At 50.5% G+C, this 13,916-nt stretch overlaps 1 protein-coding gene and 1 long non-coding RNA gene across 3 annotated transcripts in view; both read right to left on the bottom strand.

The window, feature by feature from the left end:
* LOC140681273 (uncharacterized) overlaps positions 1 to 13,916 on the bottom strand; it is a 319,254-nt gene that overhangs the window by 283,027 nt on the left and 22,311 nt on the right. The gene's annotated exons all lie outside the window — the stretch shown is intronic.
* Positions 10,762 to 13,076, bottom strand: LOC140681276 (uncharacterized). The gene is made up of 4 exons (XR_012052489.1): positions 12,220 to 13,076; positions 11,778 to 11,936; positions 11,480 to 11,591; positions 10,762 to 11,054 (listed from the first exon to the last, which is right to left on the bottom strand). It is a non-coding gene; the product is annotated as an uncharacterized lncRNA (long non-coding RNA).

Raw genomic sequence — 13,916 nt, 5'->3', positions numbered from 1 at the left:
CAACTCTCTGGGCATCCAGCTTGGGTTTCTCTCCAACTTTACACTGTCTGGTATGAAGGTGATAGCCAGAAGAATTGTGTTGTGCATGGCTATCAGCATCCTGTGCCAGCCTTGGCCAGGAACCATCTCTGGCCACAAACCCTAATTTTTCTGTGTCATTTTGGATGTTAATACACATCATTGAAGCAAATGTTAATGCTCTGCATCCCAGCAGTGTGATCATCAGCTGCCTTGGCAGGCAGATGGGTTTGAAATCAGTGGTCCTGTGCTCCAGACCTTTTGTCTTATTTCTGTGGGATCGTGCAGTGCTGACAAGAGGGACTGGGACATGGATAGCTCAGGGCAGGGCTTGTACAGGCATCAGCCTTCCCCGCTCTCCCAGAGGCACCCATCAAAGCTGGCACCAAATCGCTCTGTATTGCAGAGACGTGTGGGCTGCAGTCGGATCGTGGATTCCATCCAGGACCTCTCCGTGTCTCAGGATTCCACTGTGGCCTAAGTAGAGAGAGCTGTTGCGTGGCCTTTGGAAGGCACTGTGGCAGTGCCTGGTTTGTGTGCAGATGTGCAGGTAAGAACAAGGGACTCTGCTGGAGGGCGGAGGGCCCTTGCCAGGAGAGTTAACCCTTGGAGTTACGCAGTGGGGGAAGAGATGGGTGTCATGCACGGCCAAAATTGCATCAACGCTGCATCAAAAGAGGTGGGGGAATGGGGGGGATTCTGCCTCTCTCCCCCACCCGGGTGAGACCCCACCTGCAGAGCTGCCCCAGCCCTGGGCTCCAGCACAAGAAGTATGTGGAGCTGTTGGAACAAGCGCGGAGGAGGCCATGGAGGTGCTCTGAAGGGTAGAGCCCCTCTGCTCTGGAGCCAGGCTGGGAGAGCTGGGGGGGCTCACCTGGAGAGGAGAGGGATCCAGGGAGAGCTCAGAGCCCCCTCCAGGGCCTGAAGGGGCTCCAGGAGAGCTGGAGAGGCACTGGGGACAAGGCCTGGAGGGACAGGACACGGGGAATGGCTCCCACTGCCAGAGGGCAGGGATGGATGGGGTCTAGGGAAGGAATTCCTGGCTGGGAGAGCGGACAGGTCCTGGCACAGGGTGCCCAGAGAAGCTGCCTCCTCTCACCAGGACGTGGGTGAGCTGGGAGGGCACAGGGGGTCCTGCCCGTCCCTGGGCTTGACAGAGATGGATGAGCAGAGAAACAGTGAAGGTAAAAGTTCTCCAGCCTTGACGGGGACGTGAGTGTGCGTTTGTTGGGTGAGTGTATCGGGATTACCGTAAGAAAAGAGACGTGAGGTTTCCACAGAGATACTGGATGATTGTCATGCCAAGGACAGTGCGTGGGGGACACAGCAGAGAGGATGACAGGGCAGGGGGTGCAAGTTTACACCAGTGGCTCCTTTCAAGCACTTCACTGGGTTTCAGTGCTGGAACTGGGAGAAGTGGAATTGAAGTGGGGCTTAATAAACAAACAGAACTCAAGCAAAAAGGACAAGTTTTGTGGGTGACTGGCTTTAATAGTTTCATCAGTCCTAAAATTGTTTTCTCACAGTATGTTTCAAACCTAGAAAATTATAACATAGGAGGGTTTCAAAGCCTAAACAAATCTCATTGGATGCTGTTTTTCATTAATGATTTCTGGGCACTCCAGAAAACATTTCTAGACTTGCCTTGCTCACAATGGCTCCTTTGATGGCCAGAATTGAATACATGAGGGATAAATATGTTTATTTTTAAGCCGAGCATTTTGCTCAGTAACATGATGATAAAGTGGAAAAAGCTTTAAAAATGAATACTTCATTTACGTCTTGCAAGAAGTATGAGATTTTCAAGTACACAGACTTCTCCTGCCATTTTTTAGGAACAGTAAATTTTTAGCAATATGCCTCTGTTACCCTGCAATTTCACATTCATTTCCATGTCTGTTGTGTTGTTAGTCCGCCTCCTGCTTTGTGGAGTCTGTGGGCACAGCAGAGTAATTCTGTCACGTGCATTCTGCATGACAGAAATAAATCACAGCAAGGTGGTTTATCATCTCTAGTAAAGGTGTGCTGTTTGATCCATTCTGTTTCTCCTTTCAGAGAGAGGACTCCAAGTGCCAATTTGTTGAAGGTCTTGGGAGCCTCCTAACAGGGTATGGCAGCAGGGATGAGGGAGGGGCTGGAAAAAGCCTCCAGAGAGTGTTCTGGTGACTGGACCTGTGCAGATGTTGGAACGTGGCTCCTTTTACACAACCACAGTGCAGGAAGCCTGAGTGGTTACTGCCTAATCCTGCAGGATCTTTGAGGAGAGGCCCTCAGGAAGGGAATTCCAGCCTTGAAAGCAGTTTATGCCAAGAGAAATAGCAAGGGGAGTTTGTTGCCAAGTGCCTGTGCCCCTCCCAGCACATCAGTGCAGTGGAAGAGAATGTGCCCTTGCCCTTTTCAGCTGCAGTGCCCCTGCAGCCACCATGGCAGAGGGCAAGCTGCTGCCCGCTTTGCCAGGAGCACATGGTTTATTTCAGGAACAAGAGGGCTGCAGTGCCAAAGTGTGTCCACAGCCGGTTCAGTGGGAGCGTGAGGTGCTGGGGGAGCAAAGGGAGCTGCTCGTTCATGGAGGCTTCAGTGCTGTGCCAATTCTATTGCCCGAGCCTTGGGCTCACTGAGGGAGGGGACGGATCCGCTCCCGCCCCCACACCACCTTTGGCCACTGGTTCCAAAACGCTCCTTCCTGGGGTCACTGTGGTGCTGGGGGTGGCCTTGGGAAGTTTGGGTGCTCTGCCCTGCACTCACAGCCGGTGGCTCACTTCAGATGAGGTGGAAAAAGAAGGGTCACTGACTCCAGAGACAAATACTGACCAAGATAAAATAAATCTTCCCTCTGCAAGTATAGAAAACACTGTGTTCTTTGAAACAGGTCCAGTATGTTTGATTGAGTGCTTCTTTGTGAAAAAGTTCGGTATGTGTTGGCATCAAAGCCACAAAGAGATTAAGAGAATGAGCCCAGCTCCTTTTAAACCCAAAACTAGAGCTGGCCCAGCTGTACCCTTATCAGAAACAGGAGTTTAGGCTGGGCTACTGAAAAATATCAGTGGGGAGGGGTAGCTTATTTTATTCTTCCTTTGCGCAGGGACATTTTGAAAAGCCCAATGTTTTGAAGTGTTCCACACCATTGGGACAGAAATTAAGAGTCTGGATTTATAGAATTCCATGTCAGAGTCATTCTGGCTTTATCTTTTAAAAACAGTTATAACAGATTTCATGGAATTCACTGAAGCCAAATATATTGGCTCCAGGGCTCAGGTGGAGCTTGAACCAAAATTCCCTGGGTTCAAATTCTGCAATTAGTTGGTTTTTGTTTGCTTGTTTGCTTTTGTTTGGTTTTTTTTTGTTCATTTGGTGTTGTGTTTTTTTTTGTTGGTGGTGGTGGGTTTTTTTGGTTTTTTTTTTTTTTTTTGTTGTTCTTTAACTGGAATCCTGTATTTTCATATTTTACCAATATATAAAAAGCTTTCCTATTGCTAAATTTTACCATCACATTTTGTGCATATGTGTGTGCATGCTTATAAATAGCCTATTAGATCATGGGCCAATTAAGATTTTCATTATTTTTGTACACAACTGAGAGAGATGCACAACATTATAAATAGAAAGCAAGACCGTGCCTTTTTCTCTGGGTTTAGATTCATTTTTATGAGAAAAATTCAGTTTCAAAAAGTTTCAGGGACCGGCCACATAACAGAGGAAAAGAAGTGCAGAGAATTAGGTCTGTGTTTCACATTAAAAAAATTTAAAAATCTCCTAGCAGACAAAACTGAATGAGGGAACTGCAATCCCACTGCAGGGCTATGGAACTGTCCAATTCCCTGGGGCTGCCCCGGCAATGGCCCTGAGCACATGGAGCTGATAATCCCAGCGCAGCTTCTCAGGGAATAAGAATGTAAATGTTATGCAAAGACAGACAAAGTCTATTCATTGCTTGACTGGTACCTTTACTCCAAACAATGAAAAATCCCAACCAGCTGTTGGGAATTGTTTCCCTTGGTGTTTTCATTAGAACTTGTAATCCAGTGTTCTCCCACTAGTATTTGGAGAAGGAAGAATAATAGTACCAAGAGGATGCACTCTCTACTCCTCCTAGGCTGCTGACATGGAAAAATGTCTATTTTCATCTTCTTAGAGTATAAAAATGCCTGAAAGGTGGCAGACTTCTCTACTTCTTTCAGGGGTGGGAGGAGGGGAGTCAGAACAAGTGGGACTAAAAAGTCACTATGAGATCAGTTTACCCTGCTTTTTAATGGAAATAAGGCTGATGAGGTCACTCTTAGGCACATATGGGGTAATTTCCTCCATAAAACTGACAACAAATTTCAATTAAATTTAACAGAGGGCAAGCATCTTGCCTCAGAAGCACAGTCTCTACAAATTTCAAGAAAACAGGCAGCTGAAGAAAAATACCCCATCAATTGCCGGGGAGGTAAGTGCCACAACACAAATGCCACCTCTGTTATGCACCAGATGATCCAAACGGTAGAAAAATGTTATTAAGGAGAAAACAGGGAGAAAGTTTATTCCTGATTTTTGGGTTTTGCTACACCAGCCACATGCCAGAGACTTACATTTAGCTTAGCTAAGCAGTTTGGGGTTTCCCCAGCGGAATTTGGGGGTAATCATCTGTCCTAACTTTAAAATTAAGAGAATCAGAGGAGCCGCTCATAATTTGCCTGGTCCCAGCAGCACCAAATGTTGCTCTACAACATTAGAGTGCAGGGTTTTCTGTAGGGAAGGATGTGGATAATCACACCACTTTCTTTAAGATGTGGTGCTCTAAGTTCAGAGGCAATAAACCCTCGACTGATCTGAATGCACAGCAAAACTTTTCTAGAGGTGGTTCAGAGTAACTTTCTGCTCCTTTTTCCTACTGCTGTCCAAGCAAGCAAAGGACAAGCAACTCCTAACACAGAATTCAACCTTCACCATCAGAAAGGCGGTTTCTCGCATTGTTAGTGAGAGAGACATGAAGATATTCTGAAAGGCCATTACATTTTCCTGGAATATGTAATAATTTCACTGTGATAACCTTGGGAAAAACAATTTAATCTCTGAATCCACATCCGAACAGTTGCAGCCATCTTCAGTAAACTAAAGAGCAATGAGTAAAGCCTGTAACTTTGTTAATGAACTGAAGATACAACCACAGGCAGACGCTTGACAGAAATCAAGGGAAAGCACTGCGTGCAGCCCAAGTGACTCCAACACACCCTGCCTGCTCTCCCTTGGTCTTTGTCAGTCCACCCATCACCCTCGGTTAATCCCCTGGGGCGCAGCTTGTCATTTTATCTTAGCGAAACCTGACCAGTGCAGTTACATTAGAAAAGCCAAAATCATTTGCCACTACAAGTAGCCATAACAAGACCCTGCTGTTTAACTGTGCAAAGCCAGGTGTGAAATGGAACGAGCTATGGCAAGGTGAGATGGGAGAATGCTACTTCATATCCTTTGGAAATAAACTGCAAAGCCCAGCAGAATCAGTTTCCACAGCAGCAAAGCATTTGCAGAATAATGGACACTATTACTTTATTAGTTCAGCAGCACTAAATCAAAGGAGGAAAGGCCAAAGAATAAATTTGCAGCTTATTGTTCCTGGCTACTGGAAAGACAAAAGTCGGAATGTTTACCAGTTGCAATGTCAGCCTTGTCCCAAGATGAAAACCCAGTATTTTAATGAAAACCTCTGCTCTTTCAGTGAACTTTGGTGACAGCAGCACACAGGTAACTAACACCCCACACTGCAGATTCACAAGTCATCAAATTTCCCCTTAGCAAATGACTCAAAAAAATCTGTCCTTGTAAACAAGAATTAGTGTCAGCAGTCTTACAGCTTCAAATATGGTAAGATAAAGCCCAGAGTGTTTGTTAGTAATTATCCAGCCTGAAGGATAACACCCATTCACACAAACCAGGCACTGGCATGGACTCCATTGCAAGGAAACAAAACCAGGTCAGGGAGACAAGGTATGCAACATTTTCCCTGCGCAAGATTAGCACCTACCACTCCACAATACTTACATTTATTAACCTTCAGCTTGCTTCCATCTACTGGAATTGGATCTATGTAATCCCAGTAATATTCATAACACCAGAAATACTCCAAGGAGTTTGTTCTGTTAGCCATGTCAGTGGTGCCTTTTAAGCCAGCTCAGAACTCCGACCCACTACTTTGCTTCACAGCACTGCAGCGCCCTCAGAAAGAGAATTGCACTACTGGTGCCTGTGCCAGTCACTCTGGGGTCCCGCAGCTCAAGGGCTGCCTGGGGACTGAAAACACCTCATGGCAATGGGTGTTAATGTATGGCAGAGATGTAGGAGGAGCCCTGAAAATGCAATCCTCGCTTCTTGCCGGTCACTCATGTTATTCCTCAGGATGTTTTAAACTGAGATGGGTGCCCTGTAACCTAGGGACAGGGTGGACAAGTGCCAGCTGGATCACAAGCCCTTCTCTCCAAGCAGTGCACTGTTCCTGGCAGCTCCCGAGCACAGCCGGGCTGGAAAACATTCCTGATGGCATCTGGATGGAAAGGGCTGGGGTCTGGAGGGGCCACGCCAGGAGCGGCTGGTGGCACTTGGCCTCTTCAGCCTGGAGGAGACGGAGGTCAGAGCTCACCACGGTCTCTGCTGCCCGTGAGCGGGGACAGGACCCAGAGAAGAGCTGGAGCTGGGCCTGGAGGGGTTTAGGGTGGCGATCGGGAAAGGCTCTTCCCCAGAGGGTGCTGGCACTGCCCAGGCTCCCCAGGGCACGGGCACGGCCCCGAGGCTGCCAGAGCGACAGGAGCCTTTGGAGAGCGCTGCCAGGGATGCCCAGGGTGGGACTGTTGGTGTCTGGGCAGGGCAGGGGTGGCACTGGATGGTCCCTGGGGGTCTCTTGTGTAAGAAACTACAGATTGAGATATTGTTTATTAAGATATATGTAAAGGTTAGACAACTGTGAGAAAAATACAGACTGAGGTATTGTCTATTGAGATAAGGTTAGGCAACGGAGGTATGCAAACAGCGATCTGACACAGCTGATGCAAGATAAGATAACAACCACCTACACCGGAGACTGCCTATGCAAGATAAGTTCACAACAACCATTCACACCAGAGACTGCTTATACAAACACAAGATAACGGCAGGAATTAGCTTGCAAATTCCAGGGAGACAAAAGAAGAAATTGGAATAAAAGGAGAAAGTTTGAGCGAATCAAGGTAGCAGTCAGTGGAGCTTCGGTTTTTGAAGTTCTCTGTCTGCTGCCCAGCGCTGTTACCCTTGTTCATATCCTACTTGCTGTAAATTAATAAAATTCTTAATTGGATAATGTTCCGTTGTGGCGCAAATTTATAACACTTGCAGCTCAGGGGCGTCTCTGACTTAGGAGTGACCCGATAAACGCCTCATATGAAACCGATGTACCGCAATAAACACACCCTTTGTCTTGGTTCCGTGCTCTTACGAGCTCTAAACGCCGCAGGGGCGGCGCGGGCCGGTCGCGGGAGCGGTTCCGGGGCAGCCCCGGCGGGCGGGGCGGGGGCGGTTCCGGGCCGGTGTCCGCCGGCACCGCCGCTCCCTCGGGGCCGCTCGGAGCCGGTGTCCGCCGGCACCGCCGCTCCCTCGGGGCCGCTCGGAGCCGGTGTCCGCCGGCACCGCCGCTCCCTCGGCGGGCGGGCAGGACCCGATGGCGCTGCGGCCGGAGCCGGAGCACTCGCTGTCGCTGTCGCTGCCGCTGCCGGAGCTGGGCTCGGCCGGGCCGAGCGGCAGCAGTGGGAGCGGCAGGCGGACGCGGCCCCGTGCCCGCGGTGTCGGTGTGCGCCGGGGCGGCACCTCCAGCCGGGGGTCCGAGGACGAGGGGAGCGGCCGCATCCCGCTGCTCGGTGAGTGCCGGCCCCGCCGCCCCGGCGCGGCCCCGCCGCCATCCCTCCTTCCCTCCTCCTCCTCCCTCCCGCCGCGGGCCCGGGCCGGGAGCGCTCCGAGCCGCCCGGCGGGTGCGGCTGGGGAGGGCCGGTCCTGGCCGGGCACAGCGCCGGGCACAGAGCCGGGGCTTCGTGGGGAAGGCGCTGAGGACAAGCCCGGCCAAGGGCTCGGAGTGCTCGTGTGCCCCCAGAGCCCCTGGAACTCTAGTGTGGGGTGCTCTGTACAAGCGCTTGTGGCCTGAGGCAGAGGGATTCCTCACAGGGACACGGAGCCATTGGAATGGGAATGGCCTCAGGATGAAGGAAGGCAGGGTTAGATGAGTATCAGAGGAAGTTTTTCCCGGTGAGGGTGGGCAGGCCCCTGTGGCTGCCCCTGGATCCCTGGCAGTGTCCCAGGCCAGGCTGGACCCTGGGGCTTGGAGCAGCCTGGGACACTGGGAGGTGTCCCTGCCCACGGCAGGGGGTGGAATGGGATGAGCTTTAATGTCCCGACCACAACTTAGTGATTCTGATGGTCTTCCTGAGGTCAGTCAGCCTGAGGAGCTGTTGCAAATTCCAGCTGAAAGATGAAAGCTCATCATTTACACTGTGTAAAGCAAGAATGAATGCTTAAAAAAATTCTAACATGTGAAAGACAATAGCATAGTTTTTGTTCATCAGGAAAAGTCCCAGGGATTGTGTAAGTCACAGGAAACAGTGGGGCAGGAGGGCCACCAGACAGCAGAAAAAAGACCCCTAGCAACACGCCGCGCAGATGCAGAGCACGTCGAGAATATCACAAAGTCCGGAACTGAAGGGGTATAAGAACTGAAAGACCGGGAGGTGCGGGGCGAGCCGTTGGGGGGAGCTGCATTTGCCCGTACTGCTAGCTTGCTAAATTAATAAAATTCTCTTTATAAAGTGACACAAATTGGTCCCGTGTCATAATTTATAATAGAGTGATGGCTTTTCTCTTCCTAGGTAACACTCTAGGCTGGAGGGGGCCCTGTCTCACCAGTGGGCAGGGTCAGCACCAAAGACACAGACACCAACTGAAGGAATTGTGTCATTTATATCATGCCCAGCTGCAAAGAATTACAAAAGGATAAGCTCAGCAAAGCACATCATCATTAGCAAAGCATTACAAAAGAAGCTCAGCAATGCATCCAGTCATTGCTACCAGAGATTGCCTGGAGTGATTAAGGAAAGATCCATCACCAGTTAGCCTCAGGCTTTACCATCATCCACAGCCACACATCAGCTGGGGGAAGCCAGGGACTGGAGAGCCACTCCCAGACACTGGGAATTCCTGCAGGTGCCTCCACCTCTGCAAGCAATGAGGTTCCAACCCCAAAGCTGTGAGAGGACCCAGCTTTTACACTGTTAAACAAACAAGCTGGCATCACTGCCACTGCGAGAACATCTGCTTTCATTCTCCTGACTGCTTTCTCCCAAAGCCTGGCCAGGGCTGAAGGAGGAACCAAGGGAGTTGACTTTGATCCTTCACCCCCAAACAAGGCCAGATGGGGCCTTGTCTGTTTCTAAATACAGAAAGATAAATCCGTGTTTTAGCAAGGAACACATGCATTGATCGTGTTGTTAATCATGCTTCCTTAATGAGTGGATACAAATACAACATTTGCTTGGAAGATTCATCTAGAGGTGAGCTTTGCCTCAGGGCCTGTTCAGGCCCTGATCACAAACTGTTCAGGCCTTGGTACTTTGATCGGTCCTGAGACCTACAATCAACTACAACCTTTGTAACAATTCTTTCAGTAACACAGCTTAGATTTAGGTATTAGGCATAAAGGCATCTCCTCTTGTTCTACAATTAAGTGCAGTTTAACTTCATTACTCAGAGCTATTCACGTTCCTTTTAAAACATGCCTAAATAGTTGCTATTCTCTGTTATTTATCAAATGCCTCTCTTTTCTTGAGACTGTCTCTTTTAAGAAAGGTCCCATTACTCCACTTCCCAGCACAAAGTGTCACAGCAACTCACCAAGTGCACACACTGCGATGATGACAGGCCCTGCCACCAATGCATTTCACAGCAGCCTCTAATTTGGCAGCCACGAAGCCAATCCCACCAAGAAGAATTTTCTTCTTTCTGCCACTCTTCTACTGCTCTTTCTGTCAAGGTGATTCCTGACTGTTGGCCTTCAAACCCATCACTGCTAGCAGTGCAACATCCCCGTCCCCTGATAGCCCAGGTTCCTCCTTGGCCAGCAAGCAGATAATCCAAGGCCATGCGGTTCTCTGGAGTCCCCATTTGTGTTTGTTGGAGCTCATAGATTGTGCTAATGGGCATTTCAACAGTATCATTTACTACCTCTTCTAATCATCCATTCAGCTCATTCATGTAAACTCCACGGGATGGGGCAGCGCACATGGGGCACCGGGTGAACCAGAATCCTTTGCTTTCGGAAACCCAAGGCACTCTTTGGGTGGAAAATGTTCTCTGGGTCCTAACTCTTCAGTGTGGTCGTTGCTGAAGGACCCTAAATGGGGGCCCTGCAGCTGGGAGCGGTGTGACACTGACACTGACCAGCTGCAGCACCCCAAGTTCTACTGACATTGGGAGTGATGGTAAAGCACAGAAATCTTCTGACACTGTAGCCTCTATAACTGTAACAGGGTTTGGTTTCTCCTGAGCGGAAATCTGAGTGAATCCTGTCACACTGATCGTTGTATTCCCGTGTCCCACAGCACAGGTTTCTCTAACTGTCCCTTCATTGACTCCGTTACGAGGCAGAGCCCATTGACAGAGTTCTGGCCACCCCACAGGGTGGGCCCTCCAAGGGAACCCCATTCCTCCCAACTTCAGCTGAGAACATACCCAGCAATTAGTGACACTGTGTGCTTTGGCTACCTTGGTCTTTAAATTTTCAAAACATTTTGATGACTGATCCCTTGGTGAAACTCTGGAGGTGTTTTGGCAAACGTCAGTAGTACTTTAGTGACACCGTTCTTCATTCTTTTTGCTCAATGTCATTCAGGTTAGGAACAATAATTCTGTTGTCCATGGAGCTGGCAACTTTTTAATTCCAGAATAATGCCCCCAAGGTCCTTTAGTGTTCAGCTTTACCATGTTGTCTGTGGGTAACAAGGCTTGGTGGGGCCCTTTCCCTTTTGGCTGGAAGAGGGCCAGGACCTCTGCTTAAAGAAAAAAAAAGGAAAAAGAAAAAAAATACAATTAGATGAATTGTAAAAGATACAAATAAAATCCAAGTGTTAGTGAAACAACTTCTGTAACTTTGCATTAAGAGATAAATGATCTTTTTAAAAAGAGAACTCAGTTATTTACACTGTAAATGTGCTGATGGCATGGATCCATCTTACTGACCTCAACAGCCTTTTTTACAGTTTTTGGGGTTTGTTTCCAACATTCTTATTTTAAATTGTGGTCGAAGCAATAGGAAATTGATTGGGGCCCTTCCAGCTCCAGGCAGGACTGGGAATCTCAACTCTGTCAAACCCCAAATCCTTTAGAAGATGACCTTCCTTCTCACTCTGGGAATGAGCTGCACATTCCCTCTGAAATTGTCAGGGGTTTCTTACGGATGAAAAATCCCACTTACGGCTTTTTGCTCTGCTTTGGAAGTGGGAAGGGCAATTCTCCATCCATCAGCTCCAGACTGCACTGCCTCAGGAACACGGCTCACTTGCCAGCTTTGGCCACTGGTGGCACTTCTAGAGGAGGAAGAAAGTGCAACTGCACACTTCCAGCCAAAAAGAAATGAAGAATGAATAGTGGAGATCCAGGCGTTCCTGCGGAGATCCAGGGGTTCAGCTGGGACTATGGGGAGTTTGGGTCCTTGCCAATTGGATGTGTGTCCCCAGCTGCAATCTCCTGGCCTGCAGGGGAGTCTCACTCACCTGCCAAAGCAGAAAGCTCAGGCACTGTGCTCCAACGGGCTCGTCTGATGCAAAGCTGTCAGAGCAATGTGAGGGCAGAGCCAGCCCAGCTGTGCCCGGGGCAGAGCCCAGCAGAGCCCTGGCAGAGCCCAGAGCAGCCTCAGCACCCGCAGAGCCCGGCTGCAAGGAGAGAAACCAGAAAGTGCCCGTCAGCTGAAGGCTGCTGTCCCCTTGTCCCAGCTGCCCACAGAGCCCAGGCCATGCTGGCTGTGCCCAGAGCTGTGCCCAGAGCTGCCCATCACTGCTGCCTTTGGGAGCAGAGCAGGAGGGCAGGACATTCCCAGCCTGCAGCCAGCCACAGCACATCCAGCCCTCAGCAGCTGCCCAGAGCAGGAGCCTCCTTGTGCTTGTTGCTGTCTCCCAAAAGCTCTGATCCCACCATGCCAAGCAGACGGGGACTCACCTCACGCCATCCTCCGCTGGGAGAAAAGCTGGTCCCAAACGATGTCCTCAGCCTTCTCCAAGGGCACGGCCCATCCACGCTGCAGCTGCTCCCAGGCACTTCCCAATCCCGACTGGACCTTACATAGAACGCTTCCTCTAGAAAAACAAACAACAAACTGTTGAAAAGAGATTAGAGACAAGGGGAAACAAGAAAAAGACTCTTATCTCTGTCAGAGGTCTGAGGAAGGCCCAACCCCTACATGCTAGGGAAAATCCCACCCATGGGGGAGAGAAGGCCACACTTTCTCTCTTCCCTCCTGCACTGCCCCCCAAAATAACGGTGATCCCAAAGCAAACAAGGGCAGTGGAGCAGCCCAAGCCCTTCCTTGCCTGCAAAGCAAAGCAGCCCCTGCACAGGTTCTGGAGTCCCACCTCTGCTCCCACCATGGGGGTTTCTCTGTGCCGGGCTGGCTGCCCCAGCCCCAGCCCCAGCCTCAGCCCAGGCCATGCTGGGTGCTGGGGGCTGTTGGCAGGGCCAGGAGCCAACTCCCATCTTGTATCCACCCCAGCCCACGCCCCCAGCCCTGCCAAAAAGCAGCTGGGCAGCCGACTGAAGTTGCATCTGCCCCAGCAAAGGGAGAAACTTTTGTTCCCAGCCAGTCTGAGCAATGCCCAAATCTGGGAGCATTTCCCCGGCTGTGGACTCATCTGCGAATTCGCTGTGGAGCCTGGCTTTGAAGACGGTGCCAGAAGTCCATCATCTTCAGCTGCCAGTGGCCAGGCTGAGGAAGAGGTTGTCATCCTTGATGTTGTCGTCGCTGTCTCCAGCAGCAGCAGCAGCCCCACCTGGTACAGCTTCTCCAAGGACTCCTTCTCCTTCCCTGGGGGTCAGACCAGGCTGTCAGGGTTCTGCCCAGGGCCCCAGCTGTCAGGGAAGCAGGACAAGCAAAACCAGCTCAGATGGCAGCCACCAGTGCTGGGCAGAGCAGCTCAGCTCCAGCACAAGGGCTGCGTGTTCCCACCCAACAATCCCAGTGCATTGATACAGGCAGGGAAAAAAGTCTGGGTTTCCTTGCTTCTGATTGCCAGGGCATGTGTGGACCTGTAACTTACCAGGGCCCTGGAGCAAAGTGTGCATGTGGCTCTCTCCCTTTTTCTATGGCAGGTGAATATCCTGTATCCAAGGATCACAGAACAGGTCTTCTAATGAAGGTCTGTCCAAGAAGTGCATGGATAAACACCACCTGATAAGATCTTGGCACTCTGGGCAGAGAAACCAGAAACCACCGGTCAGCTAGAGAAGGCTCCTGTCTGCTTTGCCCCACTCTTCCCATGCCCAGGCCATGCTGCTTTTGTGCTCAGAGCTGTGCCTAAACTTTCCCATCAATTCCCTGTTGTGGAGGAGAGCAGGAGAGCAGGACATGTGCCACCTCCTCAGCGGCTGCCAGAGCGAGATGCTCACGAGCTGCTGCTGTCTCCCAGCACTGGTATTCCCCCGTGGCCAGAGATGAGGATCCACCTGGAGAGAGCCGCTGTGGCAGCGAGAGCTGATGGTCCCAGCTGATCTTCCAGCCCCTCCTGAAAGGGTGCTGCCCGCAGACCATCTGGTGCAGCAGGATGCCCAGGGACCAGATCGTTGCTGCCTCGCCATGGTACCAGCCCAAGTGGGTCCATTCTGGGGGGCTGTATGACAGTGTTCCTATGGAATACAGATGG

The sequence above is a fragment of the Taeniopygia guttata genome, chromosome 33 (genome assembly GCF_048771995.1).
Source record: "Taeniopygia guttata chromosome 33, bTaeGut7.mat, whole genome shotgun sequence".
NCBI classification, from domain to species: Eukaryota; Metazoa; Chordata; class Aves; order Passeriformes; family Estrildidae; genus Taeniopygia; species Taeniopygia guttata.
The sequence above is the reverse complement of the archived record's forward strand: the minus strand, read 5'-3'. Positions and strand labels throughout refer to the sequence as shown.